Here is a 10,354-nt window from a genome sequence, read left to right on the forward strand (position 1 = left end):
TCTAAAACTTTTTAGAGCAAAATTATACATATATTTTTTATAAACTAATGTAAATTTATTTTTAGTATCAATCTGTTGTTCAGTTTTAAATATACCTAGTTACTTTCCTATTGGAGAGTTGTAGTTAAAAGTAAATTAATGACCCTTTCTTCAATCAGCACTTTTAACTCAAGAAGCTTTTCATTTACAGTGTCTAATTTTGAAATAAACTACAAAGCAATGAACAAATATGATAACTGAATACTAAACAAATATTCTAAAATCTTTGATATATTGGATTAGCAAAAATATTCATTGTGGTTTTTATGTAACATCTTATGGAAAAACTGAATGAACATTTTTTGGCCAATCCAGTATATAGTTTGTTCTCTGATATTAGGAATAATGAAATAAATCTTAAGAAATATACAAAAAGGGATGTTGTAGTATTTTCATCTATAAAAAAAAATTGGCAAATAGTGTTTACCATGAAGTCAATGGGGACATTTGGTATGATCCCCATCATACCATTATTTTTTCCAGTGTGCTTTCAAGTTTCCCTAACTTACACATGCCATTTGGGAAAGAGGAACATAGGCAAACCTGGTACTATTCCTGGAAAATAATGGCTCATCATGTTTGGTTGTAATATACAATATTTGAGGAGTAAAGCAAGTAAAACATCATGGTTTAAATCTGTTGCTCTCAATCAACATCAATGCACATCAGAATCATTCAGTAGTGATTCTTGAGTGGGCCCAAGAATTTTTATTTCTAATACGTGACCAGGTGATGTTAATACGTCTGAATCACTTAAGCATACTTTTAGAACTACTAGTTTAAAAGCATAGGAGTTTCTAATTTTATTTCCGAGTTATAGTAATTCAAAGAATGTAAAAAATTTTATTGTTCATAATTAGTAGAACAAGATGTACAATTTCGACCTAATGTTAAAATCCTGTGAGTGAAAAAGTAATTGAATATAAGCTTAAAGTGTCTATTGAGAACAGATCTATTATAGTGGAGTCTGCAGTTCATATGACTATAGAATACAGTGCTTGCTTAGAGCTCTAAAGATGAAAGCACTGTTGATATTGGCATAAGACCAAGACACTCCTAAGAGCAATAATTAAAGAAGTGTCATGATTGTAGTAACATATCAGCAATACACCCCAAATGAAGATGAGCAGCAAAGCAACACCAATGTGACAAAAGTTAAGGGAGATGCTGTGTGAGACAAAAGAAAGGTTTTTGAAGTCCCTATTTGAAGAGTGACTACAAAGAGTCATGAATTGATACATAGCTCAAGTGTGTCCAGTAGAAGTGGACAAGGGGATTTAAAAGTCCACTTAGAATTCTTGAACCCTGATAACCTGACAGTGATGCAGCGGTGCAGTTTTACTTGCACAAAATCATTTGTCCAAGTGGTACATCTTTTTGTAATTCATCTCCCCAATTCAGGGATCTACTTCTTATTTTACTTTTTAATGAAACAGTCAATTTTATTCAAATTCTCCAAAATGTATAGTCAATATGCTAATTGTTCTAAAATGTTTTACCTTTATATGATAGTTTTAATATTTCACCTTCTTTTATAGTTTTTTTTTTTCATTTTTTTTTCTATATAGCTCTTTAGTAGAAGGCAGGATCCTGAGTTACAATTAGGAGCCTCTACTTACTTACTATTCTGATTAAATTTCTTCTCAGTATTCATGGTCAGTATTTGGCTTCTTAAATAAAAGGCTTTTGGTCTTTTCAATCACTTGCATGGTTTCATCACTTGTGAGATGGTATTGTTACTCATAACCTCATGACTTAATTTAGAATCAGTCTTGATACTCAGTCTTGCATTTGTAACCAAATTTATAATCTACTTTTGAACTTATTCTGGAGTCATGCTTAGTTTAACTGCCAACATGTTAATGCTGATACACTGATGGATGTGACACAAGTCTCAAATACGGAAATAGGTATCTTCAGTGAAATCCTCAAGATAAGCCACCAAGAAGAAGTCATTCACTTGCATTGATCCACATTTCTTCAGCTTTATGTGAGCCCCATGGAAGTTAACATATAAGCATTTAACAAATTCTAAAATTGGGTCTTTATATAAATATGTGCAAGGTTCCTACTGAATAAATTTGACCAGATCTTTTAGCACTTGCCCGTGTTTTCGAACATCTTTGTTTGTTATGACTGCTGTGGTTAAATAGTAGAGAATATGTGGGCGCATCATTGGAACTGCACTAAGATACTGTGGCTGGTAAAGGAATTGATCCTTAATGTTATTGTGCTTTGGGGTGATAGAAGAAAACAGAGACCAATGAGTGAACCATATTCACTGCTGAAGAGATTGAAGTGGAGAATTCACAGAATTATTATCTATCTTTTAGCCATGCAGTCTTCCATGACTGCATTCCAATTCTGTATTAAAATTTCTGAGGTCAGTTGTCCCCAGAGTGAACTCAAAGCATTTCTATTCATTGCTGGAACCAACCCTCTAAAGAAGTAAAGATATTCTGTTGCTCCAGAGTAAATTCCACATTCATATTGGAATTTTGCATACTTAGTATTTATGGCACCCCAGTCTAGTACTCTTGCCTGGAAAATCCCAAGGACAGAGGAGCCTGGTGGGCTGCAGTCCATGGGGTCACTAAGAGTCGGACACGACTGAGCGGCTTCACTTTGACTTTTCACTTTCATGCATTGGAGAAGGAAATGGCAACCCACTCCAGTGTTCTTGCCTGGAGAATCCCAGGGATGGGGGAGCCTGGTGGGCTGCCGTCTATAGGGTCGCACAGAGCTGGACATGACTGAAGTGACTTAGCAGCAGCAGCAACAGCATGTATCTAAATATTCCTATCTAAAGCCAGGCTTATCTACCATGTAGTAAAACTATATCCAACCATCCCTGGTTTATTGCATTTGCCTTGTAGTGTCTGGATCTTCAAACATCTTCACAATTGGTTCACGATTGGTTGATGCCTGAAGTTGTTTCAGTTGTTGAACAATGTTGGTTTTTTTTTTTCTTTCAAAGCATGAGGATATCATCAGAATAAATGAAATACATCAATAGCAAAGTCTACCATGTTGGTAGCCCTAAGAAGATCCAATTTCTATTATAATTTTTTTTCATTATATATTTTTCTTAACAGAGAGAAACTCAAGCAATGGAAGAACTAGAAGCCGATCCAAAAAGTGTGTGATGTAAATAATCAAGTCATACTACACCATCTTGCTGAGGAAAAGGAAATTGTAGGAGTCATTTTTTTTTTCTTCCAATTTAAACCCAGTAAGGGTTTTAGGCCAACTTGTTAGTTCCTGAAATATGGAAAGAAAGCAACCACAATTCATGGTGGTACCTAGAATTAATAGTTCATTACATGACCTTAAGTAAGTAGTTCAACTCTTCTAGACAATAGTCCCCTAAAATATGAATTGAACTAATTGAAATAAGTAATCTCAACTGTTCTTTCATCTCTGAAGTCTAGTAATCCTATGTTTAAAATAAAGGAAGCAAGTATATGAGTAGAAAAGGATCATTACTATTGACACCAGGCATATCTGGGTTAAAATCCACATTCAAAATGCTACCTTGCTTGGATGCATCATTAATCTCTCTGATTTTCACCCACAATATCACCTCATACGTGTTAGAATACTACTATCAAAAAGATAAGGTAAAAAATGCTAGTGAGGATATGGAGAAAAATGAACCCTTGTGCATTGTTGGTGGGAATATAAATTGGTGCAGCCACTCTATACCATGTAAGCTTCTCAAAAAAATTAAAACTAGAGATACCATAGGGGCTTCCCGAAAAGTGGCATAATTGTAAAGAATCTGCCTGCGAATGTAGGAGACATATGAGTTTGATCCCTGGATCAGGAAGATCTCCTGGAGTGGGAAATGGAAACCCACTCCAATATTCTTACCTGGAAAATTCCATGAACTGAGGAGCCTGGTGGGCTACAGTCCATGGGGTTTCCAAGAGTCAGATGCAACTGAGCATGCATACATATAACTACCAAATGATCTAGCAATTCCACTTCTGAGTATTTACCAAAGAAAGCAGAAATACTAACTTAAAATGATATATGCACCCCTATATTCACTGAAGCATTATGCACAACAACCAAGATACATTTAAGACCTAATTGTGCATCGGTGAATGAATGGATAAAGAAGATGTGGTGTACATTTGTATACACTGGAATATTCAGCCAAAAAAGAACAAAACCTTTCCATTTGTGACAACATAAAGCTGAGTAGCTAAGAATTGATGCTTTTGAACTGTGGTGTTGGAGAAGACCCTTGAGAGTCCCTTGGACTGCAAGGAGATCCAACAAGTCCATTCTAAAGGAGATCAGCCTGGGATTTCTTTGGAAGGACTGATGCTAAAGCTGAAACTCCAGTACTTGGGCCACCTCATGCGAAGAGTTGACTCATTGGGAAGACCCTGATGCTGGGAGGGATTGGGGGCAGGAGGAGAAGGGGACAACAGAGGAGGAGATGGCTGGATGGCATCACCGACTCGATGGACGTGAGTTTGAGTGAACTCCGGGAGTTGGTGATGGACAGGGAGGCCTGGAGTGCTGTAATTCATGAGGTCGCAAAGAGTCAGACTCGACTGAGCGACTGATCTGAACCAAACTGAGGTGCACCTTAAGTGCATTATACTAAGTGATGTAATTCAAAAAACAAACAAACAAAAAAAGTCAAATACTGTATGGTCTCACTTACATGTGGAATCTAAAATAAAAAGTAAAGAGAAAAGCTTGCAGATACAGAGAACAGAGTGGTGGTTTCAAGTGGATAAAAGGAGTAAAAAGGTACAAACTTCCATTATGAAAGAAGTCATGGGGATGTAGCATACAGCATGGTGATTAGTTAATAATACTGTATTGCATATTTGAAAGTTGCTAAGACAGTAGATCTTAAAAGTTCTTATCATAAGAAAAATTTCTGAAGCTGTAATGGGTGTTTCCCAGAATTACTGTAGTGATTATTTCTCAATATATACAAACATCAAATCACTATGTTGTACACCTGAAACTAATATCACGTCATATGTCAATTATATATTTATGAAATAAATCATCAACAGTTTTATGTTTATAAAATAAATCAGCAGTTTTATATTTATAAAATGAATATAAAATGATTATATATTTATAAAATCATTCAACATATATAAAAAGTATGACTTCAAGAAATGTCTTCAAAAAAACTATGGAAGCACTATGAGAGGTATTTAACAGTTATATAGAAAAGAAAAGAACAGTCAATAAGATCGCAGATTCTGGAGTGTCTCTAAAGGATGATAAGTGCTATATTATTTTCTAGAAATTTCTAAAACTGTGTGGACATAGAGGCTCAAACTAAATCTTATTTGAATCTTGATTCCAACACTGTGCTGCAAGAACATGACATTGGGCCACAGCCTTGATATGATATAATGTAATATACATCTTGCCGGGAGAAATATCACTAACTTTAGATATGCAGATGGCACCACCCTTATGGCAGAAAGTGAAGAAGAACTAAAGAGCCTCTTGATGAAAGTGAAAGAGGAAAGTGAAAAAGTTGGCTTAAAGCTCAACATTCAGAAAACTAAGATCATGGCATCTGGTCCCATTACTTCATGGCAAATAGATGGGGAAACAGTGGAAACAGTCACTGACTTTATTTTTTGGGGCTCCAAAATCACTGCAGATGGTGATTGCAGCCATGAAATTAAAAGATGTTTATTCCTTGGAAGGAAACTTATGACCAACCTAGACAGCATATTAACAAGCGGAGACATTATTTTGTCCACAAAGGTCCATCTACTCAAGGCTATGGTTTTCCCAGTAGTCATGTATAGTTGTGAGTGTTGGACTATAAAGAAAGCTGAGCACTGAAGAATTGATGCTTTTGAACTGTGGTTTTGGAGAAGACTCTTGAGAGTCCCTTGGACTGCAAGGAGATCCAACCAGTCCATCCTAAAGGAGATCAGTCCTGGGTGTTCATTGGAAGGACTGATGTTGAAGCTGAAACTCCAATACTTTGGCCACCTGATGTGAAGAGCTGACTCATTGGAAAAGACCCTGATGTTGGGAAAGTTTGAAGGCAGAAGGAGAAGGGGACGACCGAGGATGAGATGGTTAGATGGCATCACCGACTCAATGGACATGGGTTTAGGTGTACTCCGGGAGTTGGTGATGGACAGGGAGGCCTGGCATGCTGCAGTTTATGTGGTCACAAAGAGTCAGACATGACTGAGCGACTGAACTGAATATACATCTACCAAATGTATATTATGCTTTTTAATGAATCTGTCTCTTGATGACCGCATAACAAAATCAATTCAACTAGTCTCAGTCAGTCTCTGATCTATCTATAAGTTTATCTCTTCTGACCATTAAATGAGATCATGCATTTAAAGCACTTGCTTATAGTAGTCATTTAATAAATATCAATACATAATTAGTATAAAAATAGCATAAACATCCTATTAACATGCAGTTAAATGTATTTACATGTGGATACCATCATTTCAATTATTTTAATACCCTTGCATTTTTAGCTATGTCAAATTAACCTAAAATATTTATGTTTTCTTCAAAAACTGATAAAGGTTATTAAAGATTATTAAATTTTCCAGATTCTATTCCTTTTCATGGGACAAAGGAAAAACATGGCTACCTTAAGATTCGCATTTCCATAGCACTACCATATCCGAAAGTTGGTCAGTGTATCCACACATATAACAGCACAAGTAGTACTTGCCTAAAACACAAATCAATCCACTATCTATGTATAGACCCTGGACATTGTTTTTTAGAAATCCCAAGAATATAACATCTCAACAAATACCTTTATCTTCTTAATATCTGAAATTCTAGAATTTTATCCCTCCTATCGTATTCTCCCTCCTATCTTATTCAAATACTCCTGAAAAACATACTTCCAATCTAATCATTGGCCTTTCATACTTATTCTTGTCTATAATCATGGTTTTGACTAGCTGCTTCCCCTGACACAGACAGCCTCATAATACAGGTGACTTGTCCACTCCTCTTTGCCTGGGTACTTACAATGCAATGTAAGCCCTTTGAAATGATTAAACAGCAGTGATACTGCTCACACTATGAACTAAATGCCTTTATTTCTATGTTTTATTATCACATTTTATAAGTAAATATATATGTATATTTTAAAGATCTTGAAAAATGCAAGTCAAAAAAATTAAGTATAATCTTTTGCTCAGAGATATCCTATGTGAATAAGATCAAAGAACTCATACCCTGCTATTTTCATATATCAGTAGTATTTTCCCTGAAGATTAAGTATTTTTATAAGTAACTGTTCTAGTGAATGTGTAGCATTCATTCACATGTCTGTGCTATAATTGTTTTCAACAACTACATTGTTGATGCTAATTTTTCCATATAACAATATATTTATAAATAAACAATGAGAATTTATGTATTACTTTAAAGTAGCTTTCCAAGAAGGGAACTCTTGATCCAAAGTTAATAAATCTACTTTTACTAAGTGCTTTATTTTGCTTTTCACGAAGATCGTAGAAGTTAACTTTAAATAAGATAACCATTTAAAGACGTTCCAGTAATACTTATTTTTAGTTTAATGGAATATACTTAGTTCACGTTCATTGAAGAAAATGTAGAAAATATAGGGGAAAATCAAAAGTTCTACTGAAAAATTTAAGAAGAGATAAGAACGCCTTCTTCAGCAATCAATGCAAAGAAATAGAGGAAAACAACAGAATGGGAAAGACTAGAGATCTCTTCAAGAAAATCAGAGATACCAAAGGAACATTTCATGCAAAGATGGGCTCCATAAAGGACAGAAATGGTATGGACCTAACAGAAGCAGAAGATACTAAGAAAAGATGGCAAGAATACACAGAAGAACTGTACAAAAAAGATCTTCATGACCCAGATAATCACGATGGTGTGATCACTGACCTAGAGCCAGACATCCTGGAATGTGAAGTCAAGTGGGCCTTAGAAAGCATCACTACGAACAAAGCTAGTGGAGGTGACAGAACTCTAGTTGAGCTATTCCAAATCCTGAAAGATGATGCTGTGAAAGTGCTGCACTCAATATGCCAGCAAATTTGGAAAACTCAGCAGTGGACACAGGACTGGAAAAGGTCAGTTTTCATTGCAATCCCAAAGAAAGGCAATGCCAAAGAGTGCTCAAACTACTGCACAATTGCACTCATCTCACACACTAGTAAAGTCATGCTCAAAATTCTCCAAGTCAGGCTTCAGCAATATGTGAACCGTGAACTTCCTGATGTTCAAGCTGGTTTAAGAAAAGGCAGAGGAACCAGAGTTCAAACTGCCAACATCTGCTGGATCATGGAAAAAGCAAGAGAGTTCCAGAAAAACATCTATTTCTGCTTTATTGACTATGCCAAAGCCTTTGACTGTGTGGATCACAATAAACTGTGGAAAATTCTGAAAGAGATGGGAATACCAGACCACCTGATCTGCCTCTTGAGAAATTTGTATGCAGGTCAGGAAGCAACAGTTAGAACTGGACATGGAACAACAGACTGGTTCCAAATAAGAAAAGGAGTATGTCAAGGCTGTATACTGTCACCCTGCTTATTTAACTTCTATGCAGAGTACATCATGAGAAACGCTGGACTGGAAGAAACACAAGCTGGAATCAAGATTGCCAGGAGAAATATCAATAACCTCAGATATGCAGATGACACCACCCTTATGGCAGAAAGTGAAGAGGAACTAAAAAGCCTCTTGATGAAAGTGAAAGAGGAGAGTGAAAAAGTTGGCTTAAAGCTCAACATTCAGAAAACGAAGATCATGGCATCCGGTCCCATCACTTCATGGGAAATAGATGGGGAAACAGTGGAAACAGTGTCAGACTTTATTTTGGGGGGCTCCAAAATCACTGCAGAGGGTGACTGCAGCCATGAAATTAAAAGACGCTTACTCCTTGGAAGGAAAGTTATGACCAACCTAGATAGCATATTCAAAAGCAAAGACATTACTTTGCCAACAAAGGTTCGTCTAGTCAAGGCTGTGGTTTTTCCAGTGGTCATGTATGGATGTGAGAGTTGGACTGTGAAGAAGGCTGAGCACCGAAGAATTGATGCTTTTGAACTGTGGTGTTGGAGAAGACTCTTGAGAGTCCCTTGAACTGCACAGAGATCCAACCAGTCCATTCTAAAGGAGATCAGCCCTGGGATTTCTTTGGAAGGAATGATGTTAAAGCTGAAACTCCAGTATTTTGGTCACCTCATGCAAAGAGTTGACTCATTGGAAAAGACTCTGATGCTGGGAGGGATTGGGGGCAAGAGGAGAAGGGGACGACAGAGGATGAGATGGCTGGATGGCATCACTGACTCGATGGACATGAGTCTGAGTGAACTCCGGGAGTTGGTGATGGACAGGAAGGCCTGGCATGCTGCGATTCATGGGGTCGCAAAGAGTCGGACACGACTGAGTGACTGATCTGATCTGATCTGATCTGACTAATCACAATAATATTTGTTCTTGTTTTCATCAGAGCTTTTCTGTGCATATTACATATATTTTTTTAAAGACAATAGATAATATACAATTTTGAGCTCTACTTTCTTTTTCATTTTATCAGATGTGTTTTCTAATGTTCAATTCTCTTCTTTTCTTCCCTATCTCAGTAGTCACCTCTGTATACACTGTTGCCTTAATCAGAAATTCAGAGGAACCATTCCAGACACAAGTTTCTCTCTTTTGTCCAACATCAATGGATTACCAATCCCTCGTATGTCCTCCCCTAGAATAACTCACATGACTTCAGCTTCCCTCCAACCACATTTCCACTGTTTCTCTCACTTGTGTTATTGCAGGTACTCCCTTTGCCAGGTCTTTTCACCTCCACTCCAGTCATCTTGTATCCCAGTCTCCATGATCCTAGAGAACATTTTAACATTGAGATAAAACCCTGTTATTCCAAAGATTACAATGATCCACTTAAGATAAAACCCTCATTTTTCACTGTACCACTGTTTGCTTTCACTACTTTAGCTTCCTCCATCTCTTGACATTGTCCCAGGTATAACTTGCCCTCAGGAAATGCCAAGCCACTTTTTCTTCCCTGACTGTGTATTGCTCTCCATGAGTTTGTAAATTTCCTATTAAAAGCCTCTTGTAAGAACTCTGGAGACACACTCTAGCTATATTTAAGTCCTGGCTGTGCTTGCTGTTGACCTTGGGCCATTCACTAAACTGTTATGTATTTCAAGTTTCTCACTTGTAAAAGTAGTCTAGTAACACTGCTTACCCATGGGATAGTGACGAGGATTGAATGACTTCATAACTGTAAGATGTTTGGAACAGTAACCCACACAAGTGTTGT

General features: G+C 36.8%; 1 pseudogene; it reads right to left on the reverse strand.

Moving 5' to 3' along the window:
- Positions 1 to 1,561: 1,561 nt before the first annotated feature.
- LOC113897552 lies at positions 1,562 to 3,213 on the reverse strand (annotated as a pseudogene).
- Between the last annotated feature and the right edge of the window lie 7,141 nt (positions 3,214 to 10,354).

The sequence above is a fragment of the Bos indicus x Bos taurus genome, chromosome 1, assembly GCF_003369695.1.
Source record: "Bos indicus x Bos taurus breed Angus x Brahman F1 hybrid chromosome 1, Bos_hybrid_MaternalHap_v2.0, whole genome shotgun sequence".
Lineage (NCBI taxonomy): Eukaryota > Metazoa > Chordata > Mammalia > Artiodactyla > Bovidae > Bos > Bos indicus x Bos taurus.